The sequence below is a fragment of the Ostrinia nubilalis genome, chromosome 14 (genome assembly GCF_963855985.1).
Source record: "Ostrinia nubilalis chromosome 14, ilOstNubi1.1, whole genome shotgun sequence".
NCBI lineage: Eukaryota > Metazoa > Arthropoda > Insecta > Lepidoptera > Crambidae > Ostrinia > Ostrinia nubilalis.
This window is the reverse complement of record NC_087101.1, coordinates 7045343-7061463: the sequence shown is the minus strand read 5'-3', so window position 1 is coordinate 7061463 and position 16121 is coordinate 7045343.

The following is a 16121-nucleotide window of genomic DNA, read 5'->3' as shown; positions in this document are numbered from 1 at the left end:
TTGCCTTAGTTCAGATCATAGTGGACAATTGGCCACATTTGAACACCATCATGTCCCTAGTACAGTGGATGTTGTTTGTAGGTCAATAACAACTAACCGAATTGACAAATTTAAGAAAAATATTTGTGATGGTATTGATAAACTTATATTAGATGACAATAATGTTGATCAAATTTATGAGGATCTATTCAGTGTTGTGAGTGAGGAATTCAAAACCACATTCCCACAGAAAAAGATCCGAATAAATTCTGTTAAATGTAAATTTGACGACTGGGCTACAACCGGCATTCACAAGAGTAGAAATAAAATGTATGAATTATATAGTCTTAAAGCCGATACGCAAGATATGAATGTTATAGAATATGTTAAAAATTACTCAAAAATATTTAAAAAGGTTTGTTTGGCTGCTAAATCAAATCATCTTCGAAACATGATTTTAAATTCTAATAATAAAGCTAAGGCTACATGGAACATAATAAATAAACAAACATGTAAAAATAAATCGAAGGATAACACTTTTTCACTGAAAATCGGAAACGAAATTATAAATTCCGATACAGAAGTTGCAACCACATTTGAGACATTCTTCTCCAATATTGCGTCTGAAACAACTAAAGAACTGAATTCATCACCAGTTCTTGCAGTCTCTTTTAAAATCTAATGTCACCGAGTGCCAGTGTCTGCTCCAGTTCAGGCATATAGATTGTAATACAATAATTAAAACCTTTAGAGAATTAAATATGAAAAAAACTGAGGACCTTTGGGGAATCTCAGTCAGTATAATTGGAACAATTATTGACACCATAGCTCCTCACCTTGCATTCATTTTTAATACATGTATTGATCAAGGTTGCTTTCCTAGCTTAATGAAGTTAAGTAAAATAATTCCATTGTTCAAGGCTGGTGACAAATGTGACCCCTCTAATTTTCGACCGATTTCTATTCTACCAGTACTTAGCAAAATTATTTTCCACCAACTTCTATCTCACTTCATTTTTAACAAATTATTACACAATAAGCAATTTGGTTTTACGAAAGGTAGAAGTACTACTGACGCTGGGGTAGCACTATTGAAACACGTCTTTGATGCTTGGGAGAGTAAAAAGGACGCTGTTGGTATTTTCTGTGATCTTTCAAAAGCGTTTGATTGTGTAGACCACCAAACCTTACTAAACAAATTGCGACATTATGGTGTTTCGAATAAGTCACTTGATCTGCTGAACTCGTATCTCACAGGCAGAAAACAAAAAGTTTGTATTAACGGAACTGAGTCTTCTGGAGCACCTCTTACTATGGGTGTGCCGCAGGGATCAATATTGGGACCTTTGCTATTTCTTATTTATATTAATGACCTTCCTTACTTTGTAAAAGATCTGTGTGATATTGTGTTATTTGCTGATGACACATCTCTCATTTTCAAAGTTGATAGAGGTAAAGTAAATTTTGACGATATTAATAACACACTCTCGCAGGTTCTACATTGGTTCACTGTTAACAACTTATTGTTAAATGCAAACAAAACTAAGTGCATTAAATTTACCTTACCTAATGTGAGGCAGGTTTCCACGCAATTAATGGTGAAGAATGAACCATTAAATAGCACAAATTCCACAACATTCTTGGGAATCACTTTAGATGCTAAACTTCAATGGGGTCCTCATATTGAAACTTTGTCAAAAAGGCTCAGTTCGGCTGCTTTTGCAGTGAGAAAGATAAGGCAATTAACTGACATTGAAACGGCAAGGCTAGTATATTTTAGCTATTTTCATAGTATAATGTCATACGGCATATTGTTGTGGGGCTCAGCCGCGGACATTGAAACTGTGTTTGTTCTGCAGAAGAGAGCAGTGCGGGCCATTTATAACCTTGGACCCCGATTTTCCTTGAAAGATTTTTTTAAGGAAATTAACATACTGACAGTAGCTTCACAGTTCATTTATGAAAACCTTTTATATGTCCGCAAAAATATAGAGCAATTCACGAAAAAGAGCGATTTGCATAACTTTAATACAAGAAACAAAAATAAACTTGCCGTTCCAAATTTCAGATTGCATAAGATTGGTAATTTATTTATGGGAAAATGTATTAAATTCTTTAATAAATTACCACAAACTGTTGTAGAACTACCCATTCATAAATTCAAAGCACATATTAAAAGTACCTTAATGAAAAAGGGCTACTATAAAGTAGATGATTATTCAAAAGATAAAAATGTTTGGGATACGTTACTGCCTAGCTCGCATAAATATTTATAACTTTGTACATTTTAAAGCATGTAAACCTTTGAAAAAGAGGCTGACAATAGTGACTGAGTTTCTTGCGCTGCTTCTTCTCAGCACTGGCCCATTTATTGTCCTGAAGCAGTGGTAGGGTTAATACTGGGACGTGTAAAAGTGCTTATTTTAAGCCTATTTACAGAAATAAATGAGTTTTTTAGCTTTTTAGTTTTTTTGATGCATGCTGCTAACAACCGGGCGATGTGGAAATGTGGTATATGTTCAGCAGAGGACGTCCTGTGGCTGAAACGATGATAATGATTCACTATTCCAAGATCTTGTACATCTCTACAAGATAATAATATTAAACATGTTTTAGTCTTCTCCTCTTGGTCGTCGTTCGTTATATTCCGCACCAGACGACCCGATTCCATCAAACGAGCCGAAACATCACTTATTGTTATCAATAATAGCGAGAACTCGATTCAAATCGAGAGGCAACTTTCTTAATGAAGCCAAGAAAATTTCGCGTCGTGGAAGTTAAGAGGCGTGTAAACTTCAGTCGTCATTAAAAGTTTCGAGTCGAAGATTTGTGCCAACACTAATTAGCTAGACACTTATGAAAAATTCCTACGTCCCCTTAAATGTTCGCCAAATAAACCGGTGACGGCCCTAAGCGTTCCGCAGCAATTTTTCATCATAACGAAGTATCTGAGAAGTCTTTGTCGTTAAAACAGAAGGCTCCCTTTATAACTTAATGAGACAAAGCGGCAAGCTTTAGTACTTTGTGACTGAAACTATTAATAATTATATTTTAAAGAAAACTTTTCCACAAGCATTTACTGTACCTAAACGGAAGAACAGTGTTCAGATTTCACTTTACATTAACATATTTTTCTAATTACAGTTCCAGGTCGATGTGCTTAAGCAATATTAAACAAATTAGATTCGATTTCGTGATCTCTTAGCTACGTACATATTTATCATATGTATAATACCGTCAATCGCACGATTATACCTATCGAATCAACATCGATATCAAATGCAATGTCATAGAATATGAGTTATAATGTAGGAACATACAAAAAGTACTTGGGTACATTCAAATCGATAAGAATCAACTACAAACTCGTTCGAAAAAATTGCAACGCAATAATCATTGCATTTCCGAACAAATCAAAACTGCACCATTGAAAGGTCGGGGATTTAAAAAAAGTCCTTCGGGTAGTAGAAACAAAGCCGTAATAAGGTAGCGGATGGTACGCAAATTGAACGGTAAAGTTTCTGCGGTGCAGGAGTAGAAAACGTCAGGCAGTCGGTTGAAAGGCTATTAATTATGAGAAAGGAAATTGGAACCCCAGTGGAAATGGAAAAGTAATAAAATGCAACAACGATTGCGAGATGAGTGCCGCTACTTGCAACTGGGGCAATCTCGACCATCGTTTATAAGTGTTTATACTCTCGCTATAGTTTGCTACGTGAGTTCCTTAAGTTTTTTGGCACAGGCACGGTTTTCTTGGGCGAGTCTTTTCCTTATTTCTTCGGAATACAAGTTATGCAGCAGTCTTTTATTTCGGTTGTAACTTTATGTTTAGCATGCTTTTATTAAATTACAAATCTTTATTTGGATACAGTTTATTTCGACTTTATTTTTGGCTGTGAATTCACTTTATTATTCAAAGGTAAAAAATCAGTAACATGAAAAAGCAACGGTAAAATTTTCGCCTTGTTTTCCTATTTTTGGATTTATTAACAAGTTACACTTTGCTTGTTTTTGTTCAACTTGTATATTTTAAATGTATATTTTTATAAAACGAGCCGAAATTTCTTTATTTGTTTATGGAAGCCAAATAAACAGGAGCACCTGAATGCCCTGCTTGTTTTAACCTAACAAATTGTCAACAAATTCGTTGTATTCCTATTTTTTCGCTGCGCATTTCGAACGCCAAAAAATACAGTTTGATTTATAGTGTGCCGTAGCATTGGTAATCTATTTTGGAGTCGTTGCAAACAATAGGACACAATAAAGGCAACAAGAGCGGGACAGAGTTAGGCACGAGCGAAAACAATTTAGGTATGAATGACTAATTCAATAACAGTTTTGACGTGTGATTGCCTAAATATTTTTTATGCATTAGATAAACCTTTTACAGTTCTGAAAATAATGGAAAGCTTGCTTTAAGGCACGAATATAGGCATAGAAAATAGAAACATCGATTAAAATATCACTTCGGTAGCATTAAAACACCCCGAGATATTATTATTATCACTCTTTAAAAATCACTTTAATGGACTTTCCCAATTAAATGAGCTCCATGCAACGGCATGTAGTTATGACGTCACCACGCCTACGCAGCTACATCTACATCACGATATTGTTCGTTGTCAACTAATTTTAATGCATTATCTATATTTTTATCGATGGTTCCAATTTTTGCATCAGATACCAGAACAAAAAGGGTATAATTAACAAAAATAACCATATCTCAATAACGGGGGATAAAAAATGTACCTAACCATATTCAAAGCAAACATTTATAAGCCAAATTCAATCGGTGCGATTTGTAAGCGATTATGGCGCCATGAAAAATTCCAAACTCTATGACCAAAGCCGGATTAAACGCTCCACGGGTTAATTGGTCGCCATGTTGTCGGCAAATAACATTATGCTGAAAGTAACACAGGCTTTTAGACTGCACTTTTGTCTGTTTGTTTAGCGTTTGTGATAGTAGTGCGTATCAGATTATCTTCAGCACTAATCTATTCAATGTAGTGACAATATCACTTAGTACCCGTGTCCACTAAGGCTGAGTTGCACCACCAAACATTAACGGTAACTATAACGATAACCAGTGGTTTTTGTAAGTAAGATGGTGCAACTCTCAGCCTAATAAGTTAGTGATCTTAACTGGTGGAAAGGGGAGTAAAAAGAAATAAGCGTTATTGCACGAATGTTGGCGGACTTAATGTCAATATCTTTCTGCCTGTAGGTAAGCCTAGGATGAGCGGCACGATAAATTTTGGTCGAAGCAATTTTACACGATAAGTCGTTTAAAATTGTCGATAACATTTTATCATGGTACCCATCCCAGCCCGGTTGGTCAGATAGAGAAAATGAGGCTACATAGAGAAGTCCTAGTATATCCTGAAATGGCAATTATACCTAGCGTTCTCATTAATCGCAAGAACGGTATTGTTGTACCTACTTATTATCGATTCTGTTAACCCCTCACTAAACTCTGCTTGTGAACTTTCAACAACGAATTGTATTCTAAACGTTTCAAAGTTCTTTACATTATAACCGATCGATTGAGCAACTTCAAAACCCTTTAATTGACTAGGAACGTATTACTTTGATTTACCGCCCTTTAAAATAAGTTTTGCCTTAGGGGACGCGCTTACCGCAGTCCAATATAAGGGCCAGACCACACTGTGAGCTAAGTTAGTATAATTAGCTATAGGTAAATTTTTTTTTTTACACCACTTAAAGTAGTTTCATCCACGAAGACGCGCCCCACGTCATTTAGCGTGTACCGATAACACTGGACTCCACCACACTCCACGAATGGTGGAGCGCGTCTTCGTGGATGAAATACTGAAGGTCAATTCTTGATGCACTTATTTCTGGCGGACTCTTGATTCTACTCATTTTGGGAGTAGCAAATATTATTGGACTGATTACTCAGACCAATATGTAGTACTGACATGTGAGAATTATTTACTCTACTGTCGAGAGAGCCAAATCTCCTAAGTGCCGACCCTAATCAAGTTAATTAATTAAATCAATTGATAGCTGCTGTACTTAGTTATAATTGGCACTCGTGAGAATAATATAATTTTGGTGCCAAACAATATGTGCCTGAAATATAATATTCGTAATTAATCTTTAATTCGTAATTGATTACTGGTGAAGGTCGCGGGAAGTACCTAGATGCGGGCAGCGTAGGACCTGTCGTTATGGATTAATTCTTGGGGGAGGCCTTTGTCCAGTAGTGGACGTCATTGGGCTGAAACGAACGAATCTTTACCCTGAGACAAAACTCGTCAAAGTAGTATCGTATGTCTCACATCTCTTTTCATATTCCCTTGGCACTTGGCTGCCCTTAATTTAAGCTAACACTCGTTTCCACTATCAATCCCTTATTTTTAAGTGACCCTAATGGTAACACATAAATAGGAATTTTGTTTTCATAGGGGTCACTTAAAAACTAGGGATTGATGGTGAAAACCGGCATAAAGTAAACAGCTAGTGGTGTGGTCTGCCCTTAAACCTTAACTTTCAGTGGAACTCCGCCATATCTGTGCGAGACTTGGATTATGGAATAATTGAAGTAAGGAGCTCGCGAAACAGAAACTTAGCGAAAAGTGGATCGAGATTTATAACCTTTGAGAATGGATGGGTATCAGGAGTGAATAGAGTCAGCTGTTGTTTCAAAAATTTTAGTTAAATATTGATCTTATCATTTAAATATTCGTTCGTTCTTTCATTTCAGCCAAATGACGTCCACTGCTGGACAAAGGTCTCCCCCAAGGTTTTCCACAATGAACGGTCCTGCACTGCCCGCATCCAGGCTCTTTTTGCTACTTTTACCAGATCGTCAGATCGTTAAATATATGTATTATCCCTACTAATATTATAAATGCGAAAATAACTCTTTCTGTCTTTCTGTTACGCTTTCACGCCTAAACCATCGAACCAATTTTAATGAAATTTGGTATAGATAGGTAGGTAGTTTTTATCCCGGTTTTTGCAACAGGGTAAAGCCACATCTATGATTAATAGAAATAACCAAGCCTTCCTAATGAGGCACTTGTAGTTGTTATTTTGTCGCTATCCAAGGAAGTATTAAAACTAGATTACTTAATTTCTATGTGAAAATTTGTGTGGATACTGCTTACTCTTCTCTGAGACAGAAAAACCATACAAACAAAGTTGCAAGCGTCTACCAGTATCATCATATTGCTATAGATAGATTTATAGATCCCACGTTCGTTCGTTCGTTCGTTTCAGCCAAATGACGTCCACTGCTGGACAAAGGCCTCCCCCAAGGTTTTCGAATAGATCCCACATAGCTAATAAATTAAAGTATAATTTTCAATTTAAATTAATGTAGCCATTTGAAAAATACTCGTAGGCCTAAAACTACTCCAAGGATTTCTGTTCCGCCGCGATCAGTACAAAGTACGGATATAATTCAAAATTATCGTATAACACTCCAGTCGAAATAAAACTTAGTGCCTTATTCTGTACAGTATTATCAGTATTTCCATGAATCTAACTCTATGTTTATTAGAACAGGGCAAAATTATTACTATGTCTATCTATTATAATTTACAAGTGTTATAGTGATGAAAATCAATACGTGTACTTCTATGAAATTAAATTAATGTATGACCCTGTTCGTGTATAATTAGAAGTTTTCAGCACTTATCGAATCAGGTCAGTAGTTTGTCTCATCATTGTCCATTTTAAAATATCTCTCTATGTTCAATTTCATAATATCAGAAGTGATACAATTGCATTTTTTTGGATTAACATAAATACTTAGCCAATAAAGTATGATTCTAATTTATTTCAGCATTCCGATAAACCAATTTAGTTGGCAGTTCTCAAGCTACGGTGAATAATTTCTGCAAATTGTTTCCGTTGCCAGAAAATCGCGTCGCGATAGTACCGCTTTATACGTCCAGCATTGCACCGACTCTACTATCTGATAAGTGCGCTACAATCAAATAAAGCTGATACTTTAATAGTGGGACTGAATCGATGAAGGCGATTTTAGTAACACAAAAAGTTATGGTGGAATAATTGCTTCGTACTTATAAATAAGTCTTGATCCACCAATAAATTATTGCCTTAATAGACGAAGGCACATACGTAGATTAGCTGAACAAGTATTGTCATTATTTTAAATGGCAAACCGTAATAAATCCGTATTTTTAACCGACTTCAAAAAAGGAGGAGGTTATAATTATGTTCGACTGTATGTATTTTTTTTTCTATGTATGTTCACCGATTACTCCGTCAATTGTGGACCGATTTTCAAAATTCTTTTTTTGTTCGATAGGGTACACTTCTGAGGTGGTCCCATTGTCACCAAGTCAGGAACTGATGATGGGATCCTAGGGAAATCGAGGGCAACCCTCAAATTTTATAAGCACGTATATCGTTTTTCAAACTTTTTCTTAAGTTATTCAAGTATTTGCTCCTGGAAATCATCATCTCATATTGATGAGCTGATGATAGAAAGTAAAACTCCTTAATGCTTAGGAGTTGGAGGATAATTCTTTGAATTTTATAGGTAAGTATAGTTTCTAAAGTTATTCAAGTGTTTATGTCACCGTAAGATTATAAACATCGTTTGATTACAATCTATCTCGTGAGATTGTAAACTGTCGAAAAATTGTAAACCGTAACATATGATTGCAATTTAACGCATTATTTTTCGCTTTATTGTAATCTATCGATGGGAAGCGGTCAAATTGTGATCTCAGGCGCTGATTGGTTGAACGTTATGTGCCCCCCGCCGCCCCGGCACTCGCCATATTTGTTTGATAATTGGTTTGTTGTTAAATGTAAACTATGTGTTTTTGTGATTATAAATTAATTTCGTGTTAAAAATAACATCTATGTATAGAATTAGTTATGTAAAATTATTGTGGACGTAAAAAAATCTGTGATAAACCAACGAATTAGTGCTAGTTTCCGAACATAACGTACCTAAATTACATAAATTTTTCATGTTTTAATATTTGTATGCGTGTGAACTTAAGTGATCTCATTGAATACTATTTGCCATGTCGGATATTGAGCCTAGTCAACAAAATGCCTCTGAAAAAACAGGTATTGTTAATCCGAACGAATTTACCATAGAGTTACAAAAATATTACAGTGGGCATAATGAAAATAGTAAAAAATTAGAATGGACAAAATTAAATCAAAGAATACAAAGTATAATAAAATTGTTAGATGAGTACAGCATAAATAAATCTCAAGGTTAGAGGACAAAATGATTGATTTTTTATAAGTTTTTTTTTATAATTTCCCAATTTCAGTTCGAGTTTGAGGACAAAATAACCGTTTTTGTGTTTAATTTTATTTTTTGTTACACGACAAAATATTTTTTATAAAAGTGTTTTTTTGATATTTCCAATTTTATTTTATGTTTAAAGACAAAATAATTGTTACCTACTAAATAATAAATAAATACTTGAAGAATTTTTGAAGTGTATTTATTTTATTTAACTATCACCTCTATTTCATTTCTAACTCTGTGGGGACAAAGAACGGCTGGTCGTGATTGGTCGCTCTTACAATAAGACCGACCAATCAGGAAGAGCTTTCGGACAGTTGACAATTTGACGCGGGACAGATTGTAATTTTACAGTTTCACTTCGATAGATTACAACATAGCGAAAAATAATGCGTTAAATTGCAATCATATGTTACGGTTCACAATTTTTCGACAGTTTACAATCTCACGAGATAGATTGTAATCGAACGATGTTTGTAATCTTACGGTGACATTTACATCAGATATTCATCATCTCATCATGATGAACTGGTCATGGTAAGTACAACTCCTTAATGCTCAGGAGTCGGAGGATAATTCTTTAAATATTACACTGCACAACAAAATTGCAACTTTTGGCTGATGATTGACTTTCATTACATGATGTTTACTAATTTGACGTTGCTGATTCTGAATCTGCCATCCATTTTTTCGTAGCAGCTCTTGTTTACGTGTTATAGCTTTCACTCAAAAATTGCTAAATTTCAGTCTTAATTCGCCGACAGTTAAAAAAATACTATGTTTTCTTGGTATAATTTAATATGGTAGCATTAAGAAGTGTTTGTGTGAATGATCTAAATCAATTTTGTTTCATTTGCGGAGAGGATATGTTTAAATAATCCGTTTAAATGTGACAAAGTTCGTAAAATTGGCTTACAAAAATTAGTTTGGGGACCCAGTGGAAATGAAAGATAAGCCTTAAATTCCGCAAAAGGCGTGGAAAAGATGCGTTGAGTTTTTACGTTTATAAACAAATAAGAATATGTGTAGATTTAGGTACGAAACCGCTATGATCTGAAAGGAACCCTTGAACCATCGCGACGACTGTTATTTTTATTTTTGAACAAAAATGGTATTAACCAAAATATATTGAACTAAATGGTAATTCCTTGCATACGTTTGGCATGTAGACGTCTTTTCAACCCTAAGAAGTCACCTGAACCTCATGTTGATACTTCATATGAGGATTTTGAGGCGAAAACTGTCAGTGTGGTAGAGACTTTGAATGTGACCCGAAATTTTCAAAACCATGTAGCCAAGATGGTTTAAACGATCGTTTTAGAGATTTAAGATCTTCAAGTCTTCCGAAAAGACATAGATGAGTTATTTTGGCGTTTTAATTATTATTTTTTGGAAAATCCGAAAAAATCTTACTATTCTTACACATCGAACAACGTATGAGTCACTTACAAACATGTTTTTTTGGTTGGATGTAATATAAACATCGAATTACACTCTCTTCGCAATCACCTGAACAATTTTATCACAACTCTTAAGGATCTAAGTGAAGAACATGGCGAGCAAATCCACCAGGGCCTTCGTACGATAGAGGGACGCTATCAGGGCCACTGGAATGCACACATGATGGCTGACTGCTGTTGAATCATTCAGAAGAGCTGTCTGCCTTCAGCATCAGCAAGGAAGTCAAATAAAAGAAAGTTTTTTCAACTTAACAACTTCATAAAATAGGATCATCTCTAAAAAAAGAGTGGTTTTTTACAAAAAGACCCAAGTGTCATATTTTTTTAACCAAAGCTGATACAGATATTTCAATCACAGATTTGAAATCGTCATTAAAAATTGGACTAATATCATGTAACATAACCCAATCATCAGAAATGCTGTTGTGCAGTGTTATAAGTACAAATAGACCAACAGTTGTATTCTTTCATGTTTTTAAGGTGGGCTGACGGTTTAAGGTCTTTTTCGGTTTCCTATAATTATGGTAACCTGTATTTTGTAGGGAATATTATTTTACACTAGACATGAAGAATATGGTCTCAATGTACTGCCTACCTTCAGTGGTAACATCAAGGTAATAATTAGTTAACTAAAAAGCAAGAAATAAGTAAAATTTTATTAAAAACAATAAAACCGACTCCAAAAAACCTACACTAAAAAGTAGAAAAATAATTACTAATTACCTACTTATTTATTAGGACGAACTAATATTTATGTAGGTATACCATGATTGATACTTTTGGAGTCGGTGCAGGCAAACTTTACATGTTTCATAATCTTGGCACCGACTCCAGAAGTATCAATCATGGTATACCTACATAAATATTAATTCGTCCTAATAAATAAATAGGTAATTAGTAAATTATTTTTCTACTTTTTAGTGTAGGTTTTTTGGAGTCGGTTTTATTTTTTTATCATTGGTATTTTTATAGGATTTTAATTGACCAAACAAAAAAAAACATTTAACGAAGAAGGCCATAATTCTAAATTTCTAAAAAAAATCCGAGGTAAGTACGTCAATGCGGCCATTAAATTACTTTTAACAAAGTAACGCCGTAAGACTCTCCCCCACATCCTTTTAAAGGGAAAGGCAAAAGACGCAAGCACCACTCACAAACTGCTTTAGTTTGACGCACATTCGAATGTATGAAACTCATCATCCAACCCCAAAGGCTTTTGGCGAAACTTATCTTTTTAACGCAAGTGTAACACGAACAAACGAGGGAGCGTGTTTGTATAAAGAAAATGATATTAAAATTATAACAAGTGTCATGGATGATGTTGTCTTTTGATGCTAACCTGAGCGAGTCATCTTTATAGCTGGGGCTGGAACCCTAAGACTCAGGCAAGGCCAGGGGTTAGGGAGGAGAGTTCCAGTCTAGGTACAGTTATACAATATCCACCCGTATTGTTTGCTTAACATTTTAGATAAATTATCTTTGTATAAAAGCTTCCCGAAGCAGAGCTTCTTAAATTTCTAGTTTATTTATTTATTTAAACTTTAAAACAAAAAATCACTTATTTGGTTAAACCGTTCTGAGGGACGTGCTTATCAATTATCATAATTTCATTTTTAATACCTAGTCTAAGTTATCATAGTAGTTTAGTTATTAAATTAAGCACTTTTTCATTTGTTTTCAAATGTCTTATTTTCAAAAAAGGTGCAAAAGTTACTAGGGTGTAAAAACCGCGTAAAACAAAATTGAAAGCCTATAGAGAGAGTCGAAGTGCACAGTATCCGCGAAAATTGCTTCAGAAAAATCCGCACTTCGCATAAACCCTACACAGATAAACGTCAGCCCTCGATGTACCCAAGACTCATACGATTGTTGCAGTATATCCGTTGCAAAATCGAAAAACCTATTCCATTTTCTGCAAACATGCACTCGGGTACACGAAGCGTGTCCGCTCCCAAACATGTCGCGGCGTGTTTACAGCCGAGTGTGAACAGTTAGCGTCGCTTGCCAGTGCACTGTTCCCCAAACTTTTTGTCAGTTTTGTTGGCCTCACCTGTATAAAATTGCACAGCAAAAATATAACAGCCACCTCATTCATTCCGTATTGTTCTTTTGTGGCGTAGGTCAGGACACAACATAAGCTGAGTTGCACGGGTGCACCACCTAAATTTAACCGTAACTATAACAATAAACGGTGTTATTTGTATGGAGTTTGATATATTTTTGACGTTTGTTGAAGTTAAAGTTACATGGTGCAACCCAGCCATAGTGATTCAAATTCGATATAGTAGCTGTAAAACAAGTCTATTAAGTCTCAACTGCAGAAAGACAACTCTGTTCACGTTCCCGAAACCTTTCTGGCACTGTAATAGTCAATCTAATGTTTCATTTACCAGAGCCCAAAAGGATAAATTTTTTGGGAGGCCTGATATTCGCATAGTTTTCCCTTAGACGCCTCATAATAATATGATATCCACAAGAAATATGGGAATGGACTATTCTAGTCAATGTGAAAATATTATAAGTAGATACTCCGTTGATTTCGTAGCAAACGCGTACAAAATGGACTGGCTGGTTTACCTGAGCTGTAAACAAACGCAACGCAGTGGGCAGTAACTCAGAACCCATGACATGCAAACTCGCGCTGAGTAATCACATTCCGTGTTGTCCTTTTGTAGTTGTCGCGTAGGCCAGGACACAACATAGTGATTTAGTTCTGTGCTGTTGCCGAAAAACTGTAGTAATGGAGTCTGGGCATGAAGTTATCGAAATGTATGGCAATCGATACGTTTTGGGAAAACTTAACGTGCAAGCTAGTCTTACCAGTATTTAGCAGTGTAACGCTTCACATATCCTCAAGGGCTCATACTTACTTTAACAACAAAATGTGAAGTATTTAGTCGGTCGATTTTTTTAATTTTAAAAGTGTGGTCTATCTATTAGTAATTTTAAGCCGTGTTTTAGAAAAAGTAGAATTTATCACTTAGTGATTTTACCGTAACTAGCTACATTTTGTCCCATTAGTCATAGATGCAAAATAAACAAAAATAGGAGGTATGAGAATTAAAGCAATGATGATCAGTAACAAAAGTGATCAGCCTTATCACCAGACAAATTAATAACGCAAAATTATCCAGAATCTGTAACACACCCAGCCTAATTATCCATAACTTCACACTAATCAGTATTAACATAATCGATTGTAACTCAATAAAGCGATGCAATTGCAGTGCGGGCGCAGGAAATAGTCGTGATAGGATACAAACTCTTGGATTATCGCCAGTGGCCTGACGTGGATTTGTTACAAGAGAAAATTCAGTGTTCACCCGCCTTGCCTTTCCTTTGAGAATAAGGGTGGAATGGAGTCGCTAAAACTTTTATTTTTTATTATATTTTTCCTACTAATATTATAAATACTCAACGGATTTTGATAAAAATTTGCAGTTCTTTTATTTAAACATCAGAATAACATTTTTTATATTTTTAACGGTCTGTGACCAACTGAATTTCACGCGAGCCGGGCAATACCGCAGGCAAAGTTAATTTAATGTAGTTCGTAAAAATACTAACTAAATAACATCAATCAATCAAGCAATCCTGTGCACGTGTCATGATAAAAAGTATAAGATAATGTTATACGTAGATTAAGTACACGCTGTTATTAATTGATAAATAATACTACTATTAACTACACAACCATTAAAGAATACGCAATAGTATCTAATTTTCTGTAAAATATTCTGTAAGTATTTTTTGAGCGATAAAAGTTTGTACGTCATAATCACCTAATATCTATGTACTCGTAAGCTGGATTTGTTATCAGCTATTTCAGTAAATAATTAATTAAAATTGCGTAGTCATTTAAGGTGTTCAAAATTATTGAGTAAGTATTGGACTTCAAGTCTAACGCCCGTATTCACAAACATTACTATGAGGTCGCACAGTGCGCGTGGACGCACAGGATGTCACACGAACCAATCACAGAGCTCTATCTCTATCCAACGCTGTGCGTTCAATTTTCTGCTTCACCTTAGCAAGTATCGTTTGTGAATACGGGCCTTAGATTATTTCGAGTGCCTACTTATGCTGTTTTTTTTTTATTTTTCTCATAACATTACAGATAATCTTGACAATCTCAGTTCCTACACCTAGGGAGACCTACTGGTACACACAGTAAATCAGACAAGCCTCTATAGTCCACTTTATAATTTCAAGCATTATCGGTCCACTGCTGTACTTACATAAGCCTCCAAAACACGACCTCCTGCTTTTTTCAGACGCTAGAACTAATACTCAGTTCTTCATTGCTTCCACAATAGTACATAATATCTAGTACAGGGTTTCCCATTTTTTTTTTTGCCAAGGAACCCTAATTGATTATACTTTTCCTAGCGGAACCCCCGTACTACTCCGCCCGCACGCCCTGCCCCTCCCTTGTGCGTAAACAAGTCGGTGCGAGCGAACAACGTCGGTCACGAAACGTGGGATAATATTTTTTACGGAACCCTTGCGGCCTTTCCACGGAACCCCAGGGTTCCGCAGACCACCATTCGGGAACCGCTGCTCATAAGTAGGTAGATGTTACAGTTACAATACAGAATCCTATTGAACTCGTTGGTATATCGTACTATAGAGCAGGACAGGTGTTCTACTTTATTACCAGTAATAATAAAACTACACTCAACATCAAATAAACCGCACCTTCCGCGACGCAAACTTTAAAGATTTTCTTCTGACACAATCATGGTGGCCCAACAATATTGGTGTTATTTGAAAGCTCAATAAATATCCTTAAAGAAAAACATATTTAATTTCTAAATAAATGATTATCATATACCATAAATGTGACTTGAAAAGAGACCTCACTTTGGGCTCACCTCTGGGATCAATTAGACCAAATTTTATAGTTATAAAACCAAATAATGATCACACGTGTCCTCTTTAACAGATGGATACCGATTAATCCCAACTTAACAGTTTTATAGCCATAAAAGTTAGCTCAAGCGTAATAGCCTATTTTTTGAAGAAGTGACTCTGGATCCTTCTAAAGACACATTTTTGGGGTAAAAACCTTTCCTTTAATGAAATGAAGTTTAGAACTAGGCTTTTAAATGGTGCCAAATATTGGTGGGAAGTGGGGATGCATACATTTGAAAGTGCTTGTTCCGGGAGGTGCGATTTATTTGATGTTGAGTGTATGTCAAAGCAACTCTATCCCATCCTCTGTCCCACTATTCGACGTATAGAGGTCCGTACATCGGGAAACTGACGGATTACGACCGCGGTCGCAAACGAAAACTTTTATCCTCCACGTTTTTATGTTCCCCGTGCCTACATTACCTGGCCACTTGAAAAATTAACCAACTTGGCCTGTTATTTACTGTGCGACTTCTCGGATGTTGAATAATTGTTGT